The sequence below is a fragment of the Mchenga conophoros genome, linkage group LG11 (genome assembly GCF_057382185.1).
Source record: "Mchenga conophoros isolate Kocher_MC1m ecotype Shallow Benthic linkage group LG11, M_conophoros_male_GT1.1, whole genome shotgun sequence".
In the NCBI taxonomy this organism is placed as follows: domain Eukaryota; kingdom Metazoa; phylum Chordata; class Actinopteri; order Cichliformes; family Cichlidae; genus Mchenga; species Mchenga conophoros.
Window position 1 is genome coordinate 3,417,051 of NC_140536.1, and position 14,319 is coordinate 3,431,369.

The following is a 14,319-nucleotide window of genomic DNA, read 5'->3' on the forward strand; positions in this document are numbered from 1 at the left end:
CTATTCATGCTCATTTACACACACGCGAACAGAAGGGATGCAGCTGAGGCAAGGGAAGAAAGGAGGAGGTGGAGGCGGGGTGGGGGTGATGACAAGGGATGCAGGACAAAACAAGCGCCAATCTCAGCCTTGCTCTTACCTTCCAGGAGGAAACAGCTCACCTGGATGCCTCTGAAGAGCAGACAGAACGCACTCAGGCCAACCTCTCCTCCTGCAAACCAGCTCAAAACATCGCCCTCCCTCCCTCCCTCCTTCTCTCTCTCGCTCTCTTTCACTCTCTCTCGCTCTCTCTCTCCCTTCCCTCTCTTCCGCTCGGTTTGCAAGCTGGAAATGATGAGATTGTACTATAAGCAGAGGGGGGAGTGAAATTAGACACAGTTCAGGGTATTAGGAGGCTACGTTGTTTCTGGCCGAGCGCCCTGGGAGACTGCAGGCTCTGTGGCTCATAGGTGACAGGGAGGTGATGATGGAGGAGGTGGTCGAGTGGAGGCGTTTGTTACAAATGGATGCAACACAGCAACACAGAAGAGAAAGAGGCTGACAGCGAGGACATCCTGGAATCCTTGAGGACCCCTGCTCTGCTCTGAGATGGTACAGCCCAGAGGAGTATGAGGAAGCAAACAGTATCTAAAGCAGCAGCAGCAGCAGCTACGCTAGCCAGTTGAAACTACCGTGATTCAGCCACAACGCGCGTGTGTGTGTGTGTGTGTGTGTGTGTGTGTGTGTGTGTGTGTGTGTGAGAGAGAGAGAGAGAGAGAGAGAGAGAGAATCTGAGCTGAGCCAGGTAAAACGAAGATGAGCTGTGTTGATTACAGGGCTACAGCCCCTTAGGTGAAACCAGAGGCTGAGGTCCTTTGTCAGCCCAAAGCATTCACCATAACTGGAAGACGTGAGATGAGTAGTGTAAGAATACACCTGACACCTTCCCTAAATATAATCTAGACCTCATTCTGGAAAAATGCCACATTGTCTAGCTGTAAAAAAAGACTTTTCCCTTCAGATATGCTCTGATATGGTCCCTCTAATACTAAACACCTTAACAGCTCAGGAATATAAACAGTGCACAGATGCATGTTATGGATGATTCCACTGAGATGAATTGATGTTCAGTTTCTATGTCGTCAAACAGAACCACGAGGGGAAAACCTTTGCTGAAACCAAGCATTCAAAGCTTTTGGCTTCAGGGATCAGCTGTACTGAGTCCGACCTCATTATTTGAAACTTTGACCATAAAACAGTGCGTGTCATGATGGAGCGGTACTAATGGTAGCACCATCGACTCATAGCAAGAAGGTCGTGGGTTCAAATTCCCCATCTTGCGGGGACCTTTCTGTGTGGAGTGTGCATGGTGTCTGGAGTACTCCACCTTCCTCCAACAGGCCAAAGGCATGCAGTTAGTGGGATTAGGTTAATTAGCTCTAATCTAAATTCGGTGTAAATGGTTGTCTGTCTCTCTGTGTTGCCCTGTGATAGGTTGGTGGCCTGTCCAGGTTGTACCTTGCCTCCTGTCCTACGCCAACTGGGATAGGTTCCTGGTTTCTGTTAGAATATCACAAAGCCTGACTGGGCTAAGAATCAGGAACTATTTCATCGTTTTCAAAAGCTACAGCCTTCTGTTGTCATTAGCAATTTTACGTATTTAAAAGAGCATCAAAAAAGAAATAAGTCCTAGTAATCTGTCCACTCACTTCCACTAGTTACACATTGCACGTAGTCTATATCATCCTTTGCAATAAATGACAACATTAACCAAGCTCTCTTGCAAAGATGATAAATAGAGGAATACATTCTGTGGTGTCTCTTTCTTAATAGTTTATACCCACTGTGTGTAAACCTAGGCCAACATGTATCGGCTCTTCTTTCTGAGCTGTAGCTATACAGCAACAATGAGAGCAGTGAACTATTAACCTGGAGCACCTTGGGTGTTATGAAGGGCTGTCACGCATAATGCTCTAAAGTACGGGGTTCAGGGTATCAGATCAGGACATATAAATGAAGAGCCTTCATGTCAAACCGAATGAGTCTACAAGCTGGGTCAGATTAGCACTAAAACTGGGAATTAAAGAGCAGAGAGCCGCACCTCGGATTGCTCTGTGCGGACTTTGTCTAACAGCGCTGCGTGCCACTTTTGCAATTGATGCTGCTCATAGTCAATTCACCAGTTCCTAAACGGCATCAAAGGTGTTTCAAAGAACACCTGACAGTTGAGGATATTTCATTCTTATCCCACTGGTGCAGGTCTGACTACCACTTCAATGAACAGGCCGTCCTTTTTACAGATTCTCTGAGTTTGCTTATATAATACCTGCTGCGCTGCACAGATAAACAACCTATAGATATGGATACAGGTTTACGCAACAAATGTGACTGTTCTCTAATAAAGGCTTTGTAAATAATAATGTGTCACATGACCATAAAATAATGACTATATAATCTGATCACGCCGCTCAAATTGCATTTATCCAGTCGTACTAACCCATGTAGAATATTGATCAAGGCTCCTGATTAATACGCTGCTGTGCACGTGTCTGATGTTCATCCTTTACTTTGTTATAAATATACTTTATCTCAGCTTGTGCTTCCTGTGCTTCTAAGCAGTGCTTGTGAGTCCAGGAGGAATGGGTTTTGATATTTCATAGATGGGGTTGAGACTAGAGCTGGTTTGGTTTTTGACTGTAGGTACTAAGGACCTGCCATAGGACAGGCGCCATTTTGATTTGGGGCATGAAACAGGTAGACAAGGATAGAATGTTTACTAATTACTACCCAGTATTACTAGCAAAATCATAGTAGGCTGAATCTGTGGGCTTAGGGGTGATTGACTGTAAGCTATAGGAGTGTGTGGTAGCCACTCCTATAGCTCTTGTTAATAAACCCTCTACAGTTCTTGTTTCTTACTTGTTACTTCAAACTGTCCCCTGTAAGCCACTTTGCAACCCTCCCCCCACCAACTTCTTCTTTTAATGCTTTCTGATATGCATTATCTCAGTCAGCAGCCTCTTTGTTGTCAGTGTTACCTACTACGTATGGTGCAGGGGTCCTGTGCTGCTCCCTACATACCTTTTGTGTAAGGCATAGAAGCTGAATTAGCATTTTTGACTGATTGTTTGTTATGTAGAAGTTCTGAAATGTTCATCTAAGGATTTCTTTGGCCAAACTGTGAAATTTGTGCACCTCCTAACAGTAGGATCGATAAAACTATGAACCAGCAAAAGGGTGTCGGGGCAAATGTGGGAGAAGCCTGATCTGATCCTCCAGCTTACAGACGTTAAGGATCTATCTAATGATTGCTAACATGATGTAATCACAGACCGTGGGAGGTCTTTTGGAGTCCAGGGCTCAGGAATGTTGGAGCACAAAACTGGCATTGCATCATATTTGTGTTGTTAATGTTTCAGCTCAATAGTGTATCATCATCATGAAAGTTAGAATCCAATAAATAAGTGAAGTGTGTCTGATGCGCTCATGACCCAAAGCCAGCGGTACAGTGGTGCAGTAACGCTGCAGATGATCGTCAAGTGGATTATGTTGCTTCAGTTTTGTTGTCTGACAATGTCATTTCTCTGAGCAACCACTAGATGAAGACAGATGAATGTATGACTGTACGTGAATGTAACATTACCACAGCAATGAGTACACAACTGAAACAACTTACTGATCAGTTGAAAAAGGAGTGCTTATAGGAGTAGCAAAGGAGCAACGTGAGCTCAGAGTGCTTTTGAAGTGGACCCTCATAGCATCTTTCCTAAATTCATGAGTGCCATCAGTGCCTACAGAGGAGACGCTGCCTCCCAAATCATGACATTCTCCATCACAAATACACATCATCAAACAGCACAGCTTTTCTTTGTTAGGACTCTGGCTCAGACTCACCACCACCCCTTTCCCCTACCTCCCCATGTTTTCTCTTTCTCTCCGTCATGGATGACCTTGACTGACAGGCTTGTTGCTACAGGAACCACACCATATCTATTGTGTCGTAGTGTGGCAGGAAAGTGTGAAATCCACAATAAGATGGCTCAGATTGGATTGAAAATGGAGTCAATTTCAAACCTGCAGCAGACGGCAATCACTTAAAACCAGAAAAATGAAGGTTATTTGCATTTTAACAGGATTTAACCCCCCAAAAATAGCCTCACTAACACACACACACACACACACACACACACACACACGTGTGTACAGATTCAGGCTAAATGCATAACAGGGAGGTACAGCACAGAGCTGGGGTGAAAAGCCCGTAGGTCATTCATTATTCAGTGGTGCACAGAAAACAGTCTCCTGACTCTGGTCCGAAGCAGATAAAAACGCACTCACACAAACTGTGTGGATGGTCGAGTTCACTGTTAAGCATTTTTGTAATAGTTATTTAAAGTCCACCTGAAGGAGGGAGGGTCTGTATTTGATGAAGTCTCTGTGGAAGAGTTCATGTGCAACGTTCCCTCTAAGCTGCGCACTGCTGGCACGTCTCTGCGCACAGAAAATCTGCGCTGCGCACAAAAGAAAATCTCACCTGAACTGAAATTAAAATTAAAACTTTAACAATTCTGTTTTGCAGTGTTAGTCAGTGAGTGACTGGCTGCTCCCGTATGGGATTAGAACGATGCCACCTTATCCCAAAGTCCAGCCAATGATGCGATTCACATTCGTATATACGCAGCTAACCAACGTGGTTGACAGGCTCTGACAGCGTCCTCATGTGTCGACACCGGTGTTTAGCTAGCAAAGCGGCTGATGTGGAGTGAAGCCACGTTAATGACAACGTGTACAACCATTGGAGACGTGAGCAGGACAGACGGAACAACTGACGGAAAAAGTGTGGACTTTATAGCAGTTTTTAAATTGTGTTGATCGGCCACGTAAAAGCAGAGTTATGATAAAAATATCTGCAATGTTTGGTTTTCTTCCTGAATACTATTGTCGTTTATATTTACTGCAGGAAGAAACGGTAAAAACTGCGTTTTACAAGGAAAACGCTCGAAAGTCTGTGAGCAAAAACAGAACCAAAAACCCCAGCCTTTCCTACTGGTGGAAAAATGTACCATGTGGACCAATCAAAAAATGATATGGCAACATGGCATTTAGTTGTTGAGATACAGGAGGAAGTTTTAGGAGTGACAGCTGTGTTTTGAGATGTGAGAGATTTGCGACGTTTAGCACAAATCTTGTGTAGTTAGTGTGTAGTTAGTGTGTAGTTAGTGTGTAGTTAGTGTGTAGTGTAGTCAATAGTTTTGTTGTGTGTGTCAGAACAATGAGGCGACTGCTGAATGTTACAGGTGTTACAGCAGTGATACATCTCCTGTTGTCAGGCCTGCAGGTATCAGGCTGTTGTTCTCCTTCATCTCATAGTGGACAGAAATTATTTTTTGGAGTGGCACAAATAATTTGTGTGGCATCAGATTTGATGCAGAACAGCTGATTGTTCTGTAAATAGTAGTGATGTGTCGTTCGCGAACGAAATGGCTCTTAGAGCCGGATCTTTGAAGTGAACGACGCGAGCCGGCTACTTATCGCGAGCCGTGTTTTTTTTTTTCTTTCTTTCTCTCACCTTCTCTCTCGCACTTTTTTCCGCTTCACTCCGCATGCGAGCCTTGTGCTTTGCGCTTGGAAGAGGGGGGAGGGGCGGTAAAAACTCCAAAACACGTACAAAACACAACAGAAGTGTTCCAGGATGCTACGCCCAGCCTTGAGCTTTTGTTACCTAGAGGCTACACAAGCCAGCAAGTACCAACGACCTGATTTGGTGTGTGGTAATAACAGGTAAATGAACTTTTTTTTTTTAAATTATTTGAATATATATATATATGAGTGCTTGTGTAGAAATACACAAACCATACACATATGCTTTCAATTGTGTAATTTAAGTGATCTAGGTAGCTCTGTTTTGAAGTTCAGTTAAAGCAAGAAATGTGTTTTGGAGTTTGTACATGCTTTGGAGTTTCTATGCGTTTTGTCTCTAGGGGCCACTGTATATATTTATATATAAACATATATAAATAAAACCACTTTTTTTTTTACATTAGTAATTCCTTTTGTGCATAATTTTATATTATTGTTAATAATAAATTAATTAAAGCAACAAAACAACCTGAAGAGCCGGTTCGGAGCCAAAAGAGTCGGCTCTTTTTAGTGAGCTGAGCCGAAAGAGCCGGATCTCTAAAAAGAGCCGGAAATCCCATCACTAGTAAATAGTTTGAAATGTTTATTTAAAAAAACGCCTTGGCTGCAAAAAACTTTGTTGTTTGCATAACTCAGTTACTTTTTTGAAGAAGTAACTATACAATAATTGCCCAACATTGGTCATTATTTACTGTATTTTGCAGACAGAGAGTTACAGGACTCTCTCCCAGACCACAGACTCACACTCATAATACAAGTCACAGCTTTATAAAAAATTTTGTTTTCAAAATTGGAGTTGAAGTTATTTTTCCTTCCAATAGTGTTAACATACTGCACAGGTCATGAACAAGATTTATTTTACATTTTCATTGTAAGTGGGCTAAAGCAGTTAATTAAAAGTCGTCTAACATAAATGTAAATGCTGTAATTTGATTATTTTAATAAACATGTAACTTGGATGGATTAGATGCCGGCGTGACCACAGTGCACACGTCTGCTGTTGCTCACAGTGGTCCAAGGGGCCGCTCAGGGAGTTTGAGTGTTCACTCAAATACATGAAAAATTAGAGGGAACACTGGTCATGTGGTCACCAAAAATTAGCACTGACTGATGATGAAATCTACATCACTTAGACCCAAGTGGTGCCCAGCTAACATGCGAACGCAGAAACTATAACGTGTCTGTACGACTATCAGGGGTTAAGAGGTGAACGCTTGCAGACAATGAAAAGCCCACCTGATGAGCAGAGAATATGAGTCGAAGCGACATTAAGAGGCTACAGCATCGATATGATATTCAGATTAGATATTAGTAACTGAAAGCACGAGAGACCCTCCTGACGCAGTTCAACAACCTGAGCACGTTCAACGATAACGATATGTATCGCGATATAACTTTTTCTCGATAGAAAAATTTAACTATCGCAATAGACCTCGCCGCTCTTGTCCTCTTAAAAAAAAAAAAAAAAAAAAAAAAGAACAGCCAATCCAAATTACTTGTTACGTACAGCACAAGTGCTAAGCCGCACATGTGTATTTGTTTGGGAAGCAGCCAGCCGCCGTGCCGCCCGGGTAACGGAGGAAATGAGTGTGCCGACTAGAAAAATCAACCGAGCGTGACCGAAGAGAAAACAGATGATGGTTCCAATGCCGGAGAGATTGTCGAACGGAAGAGCCAGAGAAGTTCCATAGTGTGAAGGTATTTCTGCTATTTCAGGTCTGACAAAAAAACAGAGTAGCGTGCACTGTAAATTGTGCCGAAAGCAAGTCTGGAAATACAATAAACTGGTGCATGCGCTATGTCCACACGTACCCGGGTATTTTTGAAAACGCAGATTTTTCTATGCGTTTGCACCTTTCGTCCACACGTAAACGGCGTTTTTGGTCACTGAAAACGAAGATTTTTGAAAACTCCGGCCAGGGTGGATATTTTTGAAAACTCAGTTTTTGCATTTACGTGTGGACTAGAAAAACGGAGAAAACGCAGCGTCAAAGGTGTGCGCATTTTTTGACGTCACACTGTGCGCCACGTTATTGTTTCGGTGAAATGAATTTCTACAATACTGTTACTGTTAATTGTACTCTCTGCAGTGTTTAAATGCTTACATATACACACAGTTACTGTCCGTCCACACATACGACTCGGTTCTGCTTCTATGCCCCAGCTTTGTTTACTTTTTCCCACCGAGGCTTCTAGACTTCTGATTGGCCAACATTTCTGCACGGTTAGGAATCTAGCGCCACCTGCTGCTTTGGCATGTTCATAGCAGCGTTTTCCTTCATTTCTGCCTTTACGTGTGAACGGGATTATTTTTTAAAACGAAAACGGAAAATCTCCGTTTTCAAAAATACCCGTGTACGTGTGGACGTAGCCTCAGTCTCTGACTGGAAGCGCTAATTCGTCATTCGGCTTTTGTCAGACTAAAGTAACTGTTAAAACTGTTTGAAAAGCTCAGCTATACAACAAGGAGAGATTGAGAATTTCCTTTTAGTTCTCAGTTTATTTGATATTGACAAAAGTTAGTCAGTTTTGTCTGTTCTTCTGTAAAACAAACTAAGATTTATTTTTAGAATTAATATTTTGTTTCTAAGTGGAATTGACAGTTTAGTCTGTTTCGTTTGTTCTATTTTGAAACTTAAACGCTTTAGCGGCTGCCTTTTGTGTAGTTTGCAATATTTGCCTTTATTTATCTGAAAAAGTCTCATGTTCCTTAAGTACATCTACCCTGTTGAACTTATTATGGGAAATAAATATTTAAATAAAAACAAGCTGCTGATTATTTCACATTTTACTTGTGAGCAACGGCACATTTAAATCTTACAAATATAGTTATTTGGCTGATATCGTGATAGATATCGTTATCGCCTGAAATGAAAAAAACATATCGTGATATGAAAAAATCTTATATCGCCCAGCTCTATCAAAAAGGGAACATTTTTTTTCATCAGAACATCATGACAGTGTGACTACCTGACAGAAATGAATCCACAAATTTGCACAAATTTGGCCTTTTAAAAGCATGTGGTCGTCAAGTTTTGATCAGCTGTAAAACAGCCTGTTTCAGTTTAAACGTTGTTTTCAGTAAATTGCATGTTCAAATAAATGTTTTGTCTCACTCTCATTTCTTCTTTTTGCATTTTGAAGCTCGACTTGGAACCTTGTTAAGATCCAAACATGCAAAATATGATTTGTTTGCCATTTTTCAAGTGGTTTTAAACTTTTGATCGGGGCTCTATGAAACAGTTTTAAGTCAAGAAATCATTTTCAATCTTTTCCTCACAGTGGGGACATTCAACAGATTCACCGAAGTATACATGTTTCAGATCACATGCAAGGAAAGAAATCTGAAGTGAAAACCTGTCAAAAGAAAACGTATATTTGTATAGAGGAACCTAAAGGAACCTAAATCTGCATACATTATATGGTCAAAATTACATTATAACAATTGTGCATGGTTTATTTGGTCCAATAAGTTTCTTATTATTGCATTGTTATAGTTATGTAATTATTTATTTACCCATTTGTTTGTATCTAGTTTTCAGCAACTTTATATTTTAGTTTCTACTGAAACTGCCAAAGAGGGGAGCAATTTTAGCTCGTGGTATTTTAGAAATCCACGTAACTCTGTTAAAATACAACAAACATTGCCTCACGTTTCATGACTGATCCTAAAATGAGTTTATTCATCATATAGTGAATTCTGGTGTGGGGAGGCAGATGTGGACGAGATGATAAACTGTCTTTGTTCTGTTTTTACAATAATGTTTGCTCATAAAGTTTGAGGAATGCTTTATTTTCAAAAAAGACTTTTTTCTGTCATTTGGTAATGATTCAACTACAGGACATCAGATGTGAACAAAACATCAGTTTCTTCATACGTGACAACTATGTGAGAAGAAACAGGTGTACGCAACAACAGTGTGCCATGTTTTGGTCGTTGCCCACACGTTGTTGTTGCTAACATTTCTCCACATTTTTCTCCATCTCTGAGCTGCTATCAGAGTCTACAACAGCAGAAATTCTCACTTGATGTTTCTGATAATACAACAGATGGAAAAATGTCCTGCAACACATCATTCAGCTGGAACATCAAACCAAACTTCTTATGGTCCATCCAGAAGCGTATTAATCCTCCTGGATGTACTATAAGAATGATGAAAACCCCAAGAGCCAAAATAGAAATGAAAACGAATCATATGATATACTGTATACAAATAAAAAACATTTCAGTTCAGTTCAAGTTTATTAATATCGAGTGAGAGAAACAAGGAGCCTCAAAGAGTTTTATATTGTAACATAAAGATTGGAATTCAATTCTGCATTTAACAAGAAGCCAATGAAGAGAAGTCGATATGAGAGGAACACGCTCGCTCTTTCTTTCTTGTTCCTTTCAGAAGTCTCACTGCAGATTTCTGCATAAACTGAAGACATTTTAGGGCGCTTTTAAAATGACCCGATAATACTGAATTATAATAGTCCAGTCTAGCTTTCCAGCATCACATGATTTCAGAGTGGCACATTTCTTTCCACCAATTTGATATCAGGCTATCACAGTTCATCAGCAGCTTTATCAATGAGGCAAGTGGCTCACAGAGAGCCAGTTAACAGTTTATAGGGTATAAACCATACCCGATCTCACCACTCAACTGTTCTGTCATTAAGGCGGGACCAGCACAGTGGGGGACCAGTATTGATTTATCCATCAAAAACTCATTTCAGTAGTATTTGGTCCTCTGCTTGGCAGCCCAGATGTGAGACTGTTGTTCTGAACTGAATTCCTGCTATGATTCTTCAGTCTTCAATGACCCGAGGGAGTTTACACAATCAGGTTCAAGTGGATGCCTGTTTGAAATCTGATATTGTAACACTTGCTGTAACAGAGACGAGAGATAAACTAATGCACACTGTTTTGAATTGAATTAATGTATTTCTTTATTCATCCAGTCAGACAGGCTACTTGCAGAAATACATTTGTTTTAGCATTTTACCCTCTTTTTAAAAGTTCTGGTTTAATGTACCCGCATACCTGATTCCAAACATTTGTAATCATTCAACGTCATCAAGATTTATTTGGCATCCGTGCATGAATTTAAAAGACTGAAAACTATAGACAGGCGCTCGGATTTAAATGAATCTATGTGTATGTGTATTTGTATTTGCTTTGTAAGACCAACTGCAAGCAGGAATGTTCATAGATTAACAGCTGTAGTGATACCGAATGAAATTTTCTGTTGATCCAAATTTTAAAAGTGTTATGAGATAAAATGGGCTAGCTTCTTGCTGACATTAGCTAACATACGCTCACTAACCAACACATATAAAATGTTAGATAGACAATGCACCAGCTAACCTACCATCTTTAGCTAACAATAATATTAAATTCTATAGTAGCACTTTTGTCCTTATGGGGAGTTTTTGTTGGAGTCTCATGCAGAATATGTTTCTAGATTAAAGCGTTTAGTACATGAAAAACGTTGCATGTGGCACATTGAGCATGTGTGTGTTAGTTAACATTAGCCAGATGGGAGAGATCAGGTTCAGATTTCATTCCCCAAACCAAATGATTTCTCCATCTGTTCATGACTGACGAAATAAATGTCATAACATTATTACCACACTATTACCGCTTCAGCTCCTGACATACTTTGATTGGTCGCTTTGTAGCTGTGGGTTGCAGTCATATGATGAGAAAATGTGAGTTCTTTTTTGTTGCTGAGGCTTCAAATCAGCCATAAATAGATTCAAAAGTTCTCTCAAATCTGAGTTTTGGCCTGAAGGAAAAGCGCCCAAAACTGTTTGCAGCTCCTTCTTTGTTTCGCAACGGTTCACTTTTTCTTTGATTTTCCTTTAAAACCTACACCACACCACAGCATACAAATTACAAACAGTGGCAGAACTAAGAGGTACCATGTCTGCACAGAGTATTTTGACTCTGTGTGACAAGTTTACAGATTCTTTCTTCTGGTCACAAACCCTTTATGAGCCTTTTAATAAGATTCACTCGGCTGTGACCTCAAATTACGATGTCTTCAACTTGCAAATGAATTTTCAAAAATGATTGGACCCTCTCAAATTCACCTGTGGTTCCACCGCTACAGGCATAAGCTTTTTTTTAAACTTACAAGCTGTTCTGAAAAAAACTAAACGTGGAATTGAAGGGTTATTTATTTTTTTTGTATTGTACAAAAGTCTTCAGAAATCTCTTGTTCTTTTATGTTTTTATAGGAAAATGGAAATGGGTGCAATAATATATTATTATACAGTTCTAAAGAGTCTGAAGGTTAGTAAGTGGCATAACCAACTTTATTCTTCCATGCCACCTGAACTCTTTCTTTCTGTTATTTCTTTAATTAATCTACAGGAAGCATACTTCTTGAAGGACATTTTTAAGCTGCTTTTTGTTCTATTCTGACACGATGATCCATCTTCAACAGTGTTAATTCCATCATTGATGGTGTTTTATTCTATGTTTATCTATCCAGGTATGCTTTTGCAGCACTGATTATGTATTTGGGATCATGCTGAAAAATAAAGCTGTTTTCAATTAGATGCTTTCCAGATGGTATTACATGATGGATCAAAATCTGATGTCTCTGGTTCTGCATTTATAATTCCATCAGTTTTAACAAGATTCCCAGCATCACTAGTTGAAATGCATGAAAGAGCCTACAGTGTCTTTCACAGATTGCTGTAGCGGTCACTTTTCCATATTGACAATAATTTAAACCAAAACTTAAAATTTGGATTTATCGCTCTTTAAGACATACTGTTACTTTCAGTCTAGCTCTAAACTTCAGCCTTTTTTTTTTCTTGTTTGCCTTTATTAATAATGGCTTCTTCACAGCCTGCCTTTCCCTGAGACTGGTGAAGATGCATCTCTCAGGTCTGTGATGTACATAACTTTCAGATCTGCCAGTTTTTCTTTCGTTCTCCGTTTATCCATTTTTCAAATGCACAATGCACACGATGCTAAGATTCAGTATGCTGCTGATAGCTCTTTGGAAATCCCCTTGTTGGTCCAAAAATAGATTTTTTTCCCCCTATGAAACTGTCTTATCTTTAATATTTATAGTAACTTCAACTACAGAAATGGGAATAAAATGTCTTTTTCCAACTGGCAGCTAGTAACAAAGTATCTAAAGATACGATTTAAAATTGGTTCTTATCTAAGCTGCCAGTTCTGTTTGTTATCTACGTCATCTCTTCAGTTGGTTGCCTTTTTCATGCTTGAGGTTAGTTTTAATGTAAATGACTTAGCAAACAATCACACAAAAATGATTTGTTTGAAAATGGTCATGTACAAGGACTGAAAAGAACTGAATAAACAGCCAATGTCCAAAGGAAAAGTTTGAATGCCTACAGAGAACTACTGCTCGAGACCATCCAATCCAACGTTACTTATAGAGCACTTTAAAAACAACAACAACAAAGTACTTTCCAGTAAAAATCAGTGATAATAGTTAAGAAACCATGCATTAGACAGACAAATAAAAATAAAATAAATAAATAAAACTGAATAAATAGTAAAACATGAAAAGATAGACAATAAAATATACAAGAAATTAACAAAATAAAGAAGATTAAAAGAGATCAAAAAACTGACTAGAAGCTAACTCTGGTGCTAATCCTAAAATGCCTCAGAAAAAAGGTGTTTTTAAAAGAGATTTAAAAATCTCGATTGTTGGGGCCATCCTAATATGGAGGGGCAACTTATTCCAAACTCCAACAAAATCTGGCTCGTTGTAAGCTAAAGAAACGAGGGGTGGCTCAAAACTTTTCAACAGTACTGAATATAACCACAACCATCTAAGTGACTGATCTGACTGCTTCCTTCTTTTTATTCTGTTATATTATTTATTCTATATGATCTTGACACAAATCATTTTGGAGCTCTTGCTTAAGAGTACAGTTCATAGATTTTTGCTAGTGTTAGCCAACACAGGCACGTCTAATGATTACCTGATTAACTTTAGGTCACTGAAAAAACAAGTTTGTACTTTAATTTTGGTGAGTAGAGTTCTACTGTTTAATTATTCCACCACTTAAAACTAACTAGCAGTTATCTATGTTGTGCACTGTACTGTTTATGGATGCAGCTTGCTAACCATGCCTGCTAGCATCTTGTAGCTGAGTACTACACTGTCTCACCTGAATATAAAGACTTCCAGCACCAGAAATTCCAGCATGGAAGTAACCATTCGGTGACATGACAGAAGCTATGTCCTCCCTTTAGTTACTAAATGTTGTCATGCCATCTTTTCTAGCTGAAGCAATGAACATCCAAATATGGAAAGCAGAATAAAACTAGCTCATGGGGTCAGGTTAGCATGTGTTGCTATCACATTATCTGCGCGTTAGGTCATTTTAGGTCAAATCAAAATGTGAAACAAACGTAATATAAAAATACCTATCAGGAAGACTAAATCGGGAGGACCGACAGTTACAATAGCAAACTCTTCTACCAACTTTGTGTTTAGTCAACAAGGTCAGCAGAGACACGAGCTGCCAGAGGACCCAGATTTTATTACCTGAACTGGAAAAGTCGGCAGTGAGATCAGAGCGGCAGGGTGCGCCTCAGGTGGCTATTAAAATGAGTCCAATGTGTTCACACTCAGAGCCCAATCACGCCTCATGCTGCCTACATGCGATAATTGGGTCTACACCCTGCATGGGCACAGACACACTAAGCTGTGAAGTGCA

General features: G+C 39.8%; 1 protein-coding gene across 4 annotated transcripts in view; it reads right to left on the reverse strand.

The window, feature by feature from the left end:
- The window catches only part of cdk14 (cyclin dependent kinase 14), a 229,249-nt gene that overhangs the window by 167,805 nt on the left and 47,125 nt on the right, over positions 1–14,319 (reverse strand). The window contains exon 1 of one of the 4 annotated variants that reach the window (XM_085290549.1): positions 140–235. The exons of 2 other annotated variants lie outside the window; for them this stretch is intronic. The gene's annotated coding sequence lies outside the window, so the exon portion shown is untranslated. Of the gene's footprint in view, positions 1–139; positions 236–14,319 lie in introns of those variants that run through there. One more of the 4 variants, XM_085290551.1, reaches the window with a different exon arrangement.